Raw genomic sequence first — 5443 nt, 5'->3', positions numbered from 1 at the left:
TTTAATTACTAACAAGAAGACTGGAGGTTCAAACCCACCAGCTACTCCTTGGAAGGAAGACTTGGCAATCTACTTCCATAGAGATACCTCTTCAGAAACCCAAGGAGGGGACGCTATGAGTTGAATATATATATATATATATACACACACACACACACACACACACATACATATATATAAACCAAAAATCAAACTCACTGCCGTCACGTCAATTTTAAGCCATGCCACATCAGTAAATGAAGTTCAAAAAGCTTTATTCCATTCACGTCATTAAGGTCGATTCTACTTTGAGGAGGCAGTTATTCCCTAGTTGTGTTTTGAGTGCCTTCCAACCTGAGGTGATCATTTTTTGACACTATAAAGTGTTAAAGAGTGAAAATGTCACTTTGAAGACTAAGGTGTGCCTGACCCAAGCCATGGTATTTTCAATAGTCTCACATGCATGTGAAAGCTGGACAATGAATAAAGAAGACCAAAGAAGAATTGATTGATGCATTTGAATTGTGGTGTTGGTGAAGAATACAGAAAAAATCCTTGGACTGCCAGAAAAACAAACAAATCTATCTTGAAAAAAGGACAGCCAGAATGCTCTTGGAAGTGAGAATGGCCAGAAATTGTCTCCTGTATTTTAGTCATATTGTCAGAAGGGACCAGCCTCTGGAGGAGGATAACATGCTTGATAAAATAGAGGGTCAGTGACATAGGGGAAGATCCTCAATGAGATGGACTGACACAGTGACTGCAATGATGGGCTCAAATACAGCATATTTGCTAATATTGTGAGGACAGTGCAAGACCATCTCATGTCTGTTGTATATGGGGTCTCTATGAGTCAGAGCTGATTCAGTGGCACCTAACAACAAAAACAACAACAATGATCCTTGTCTCCAAGTATTCACACCCTTCTGTTAATCCCTCCTACATTGTTGGTCTTTGGGATCAACAGTTTTGTCTAAATTCCATAATGGTAAAAGATTTAATTTCCCAAGGGGGGGAAAAATCCAAGAACCAGCTTTCTTCTATTATATTTTTGGGGTTGTTAGATCTAAGCCATAGTAGTCTTTTTACACCCATCAGGAGGTCAAATTAATGGTTAGAATCCTTTTCCAATTAGAAATTCCAGTTAAATTTTAGATCCATGGCAAAAAACAACCTGGATTTTACATCTAGTCAAGCAATTTAATGCCCAGGCTCATACATTGAAGTTCACCCTTTTGTGATCTACTTGTAAATAAATTAACCAGTCAAAACCTTTATGAATAGCAGAAAAACATTGTCTGATACAGTGCTGGAAGATGAGCCCCTCAGCTTGGAAGGCATTCAAAATACAACCAGGTAGGAGCAGCCTCTCAGTGTCAAACTTAATGACATGTATAGAGTAAAGCTTTTGAGACTTTCATTTGCACGACTCAAAATGAGAAGAAATAGCTGTAAATATCCACTAATAATTGGACTGTGGTGTGCATGAAGTAAGGATCTTGGAAAATTGGAAGCTATCAAAAATGAAATAGAATGCATACAGCTCAATAACCTAGGCCTTAGTAAGATGAAATGGACTGGAATTGGCCATTTTGAATCAGACAACCATATGCCAGGAAAGGCAAATTGAAGTGGAATGGAGTCACATTCATCATCAAAAAAGATATTTCAAGATGTGTCCTTAAGTACAACACTGTCAGTGATAGGATAATACCTATACACTTACAACAATGGCCACTCAATACAACTATTATTCAAATTTACACAACAACCACTAATGCCAAATATGAAGAAATTGAAGAATTTACCAATTTCTGCAGTCTGAAATTGATCAAAGATGTAATCAAGATGCATTGATAATTATTGCTGATTGGAATATGAAAGTTGGAAACAAAGAAGAACCATCAGTAGTTTGAAAATATGGCCTTGGTGATAGAAATGACATCAGAGACTGCAAGACAGAATTTTGCCAGACCAATGCCTTATTCATTAAAAATACCTTTTTCAACAACATAAGTGGTGACTATACATGTGAACCTCACCAGATGTAATATACAGGAATCATAGTGGCTAAAGCACTTGACTGCTAACCAGAAGGCTGGCAGTTCAAACCCACCAGCCACTCCTCGGAAGGAAGGTTGGGCAATCCTACTTCCGTAGTGGTACTGCCTCAGAAACCCAAGAAGGGGTCACTATGAGTCGGGGCCGACTCGACGGCACATAACAACAACAACAACAACAACACATATATGGAAGGAGATGATGGAGACGCTCAATATAATCAATCAGAACAAGGTCAAGAGGTGGCTGCAGAACAGACCATCAATTGCTAATATGGAAGTTCAAGTTAAAGTTGAAGAAAATTAAAACAAGTCCACAATAGTCAAGGAATGACCTTGAGTATATCCCTCCTGACCTTAGAGACTAGCTAAAGAACAGACTTGATACATTGAACAATAATGACCAAAGATCAGATGAGTTGTGGGATGACATCAAGGCCATCATACAAGAAGAAAGTAAAAGGCCATTATAAAGACCAAAAAAGAAAAGAAAAGACCAGAACTAATGTCAGAAGAGATTCTGAAATGTGAATGCAGAATAGCTAAAGCAACTGGAAGAAATAATGAAGTAAAAGAGCTGAAAAGAAGTTTTCAAAGGACAACCTGAGAAAACAAAGTAATTTATAATGAAGTGTGCAAAGATAAAAGAAAACCAGAAAGGAAGAACACACATAGCATTTCTGAAATTCATGCCTCAAGTTTCAATACTGAAAGATTCTATGAGCAAAATATTGAATGATGTAGGAAGCATCAAAAGAACATGGAACACTGAGTCATTGTACCAAAAAGAATTGGTCAACGTTCATCCACTTCAGGAGGTAGCATATACTCCAGAACCATAGGTACTGAAGGAAGATGTTCAAGCTGCACTGAAGGCATTGGTGAAAAACAAGGCTCCAAGAATTGATGGCATACCATCTGAGATGTTTCAACAAAGAGATGCAACAGTTGAAGTGCTCATTCATCTATGCCAAGAAATTTGGAATACAGCTACCTGGACAACTGACTGAAAAGATCCATATTAGTGTCCATTCTAAAGAAGAGTGATCAAACAGAGTACAGAAATTATCAAACAATACCATTAATATCACATGCAAATAAAATTTTGCTGAAGATAATTAAAAGATGTATGCAGTAGTACATCTACAGAGAACTGTTAGAAATTCAAACCAGATTCAGAAGAGGATGTGGAAGTAAGGATATCATTGCTGATGTCAGATAGATATTGTCTGAAAGCAAAAAATACCAAAAAGATATTTACCTGTGTTTTATTGACTAAGCCAAAGCATTCAACTATGCGGATCATAACAAATTATGGATAGCATTGAGAAAAATGGAAATGCCAGAACATTTAACTGTGTTCATGCAGAACAAGAGGCAGTCATTAGAACAGAACAGGTGATATTGTGTGGTTTAAAATCAAGGAAGGTATGATTGACAAAATCAAGGTAGTATCCTTTCACCATACTTATTCAGTCTGCATACTGAGCAAGTCACTGAGAAGGTGGACTGTACAAAGAAGAACACTGCATCAGGATTGGAGGAAAACTCGGTAACACTGCAATATGCAGATGACACAACCTTCCTTGCTGAAAGTGAAGAGATCTTTAAGTACTTACTGATGAAGATCAAATACTATAGTCTTCAGTATGGCTTACACCTCAGCATAAAGAAAACAATAACCCTCACAACAGGACCAACAAACTACATCATGATAAATAGAGAAAAGTTTGAATTCATCAAGGGTTTCATTGTACCTGGATGCATAATCAATGCTTATTGAAGTAGCAATCAAGAAATCAAATGAAGAAGACTTTTGGCAAGATGGCAGAATAGGCAGAATAGCTACACAGACTCTCTTCAACAAAGAAAAGAGAAACCAATTGACACAGGTACAGAAGAAAATCCTGGAGCCCTGATCTTTGGAAGGAAGGATAAAGAAGTGGATTACAAACCAACTAGTAGAAGAAACGGAATGAAACCAGTGAATAAGGAGACAAATGGAGCTTCAGATTATTGGCTATCCTGATAGCATGACCAATTTGAATATTTACAAATGGCATGAGGATCTGGGCAGTAGCCTAAGAATCAGCCCTGCTTGCCAAGGGCTGCATGGACAACTGCACTAGTGCACTGGTGACTGATGACTAGAAAGGAAAACAGCAAATAAGGAGACAAAATGAGCTGTTGGATTCAGCTATCCTCATGATGCAGCCATTTTGAATATTTGCAAGCAGTGTGGCCATTTTGGATATTTGCAAGTGGCATAGTTCTGATACCAGAAACCTAGGAATAGGCTACATTTGCTGAAGACAGCATGGGCAACCACATTGGCTGTTGACCACTGGAAAGGAGCAATATTCCCTCGGTTATTTATGCCCTACACCCTGTTAGTGAACAGAGTTGTGGCCATCCCCCACCTCTACCCACCTTCTGGGCCAGCAGGAATTCCATCTCATTCTGTGTGCCCTAATGGAGCCAGGGTGACCTACCCCACCTCCTCCTCCAGTTGTGTTGTTGTTTTTATTCTTTTTTATTTCTATTTTTTTTTTTCCTTCCCAGGATCTAGTTTTTTTCCTCTTCCCTTTCCCTGGTTCTCATGTTCTTTTTCTGTATTTTGGTTCTTGCCATCTCTTGTTTATCTTTTTGCAGTTTTCTCATTTTTTATTATTCTTTTACTCTTGCTTTTTTCCCTTATTCACCCTTCCCAAGATAGTATGGTGTTTTTTTTCCTCTTTTTCTATTTATATTTGTGTATTTAATATATTTCTTTAAATATGTTTTCTCATTTATTGTCTATCCTTTTTTCTTTCTTTTCCTTTGTTTATATCATTCTTCCTATTTGTCTATGCAGTTTGTGTTTTTTTTTTTCCTCTGATATTTATTTTTCTAGTGGTTTTACCTGTCTATTTATTTATTTATTTGTCTGAGTGTGAGATGGCAATCATGTCCATATGACCCAATCATACCCACAACACCTGCGGCCCCACCTACTGAGTGAATGCCACCACTTGCTTCTGCACCAACTGACCAATGACAGATGACAACCAATACTAGCCAGACTCACCCTTAATTGCTCTTCACAAACAGCTAACAGGGATCTGTGCATACATTGTCGTTCTTTATCACACCCACTAAGAGACAGGTGGCAAGTGCCTAAGTGCTGCTAACTAGCAAACAGAGATGCATGGTACCCTGCTTACTCAGATATATCAAAACAAAACAAAGAAAAAGAAATCTTGGGAGAATCACACAAATATGTTGTTGTTGTTGTTGTTAAATGCCGTTGAGTCATTTCCGACCCATAGTGACCCCATGCACAGCAGAACGAAATACTGCCCAATCCCGTGCCAGCCCCACAATCCCTGCTATACTTGAGCCCATCATCGCAGCCACCATATCAA

Source organism: Orycteropus afer, unplaced genomic scaffold (assembly GCF_000298275.1).
Source record: "Orycteropus afer afer isolate SDZICR_OR568_19922 unplaced genomic scaffold, OryAfe1.0 scaffold00686, whole genome shotgun sequence".
Lineage (NCBI taxonomy): Eukaryota > Metazoa > Chordata > Mammalia > Tubulidentata > Orycteropodidae > Orycteropus > Orycteropus afer.
Note: the sequence above shows the minus strand (reverse complement) of the source record.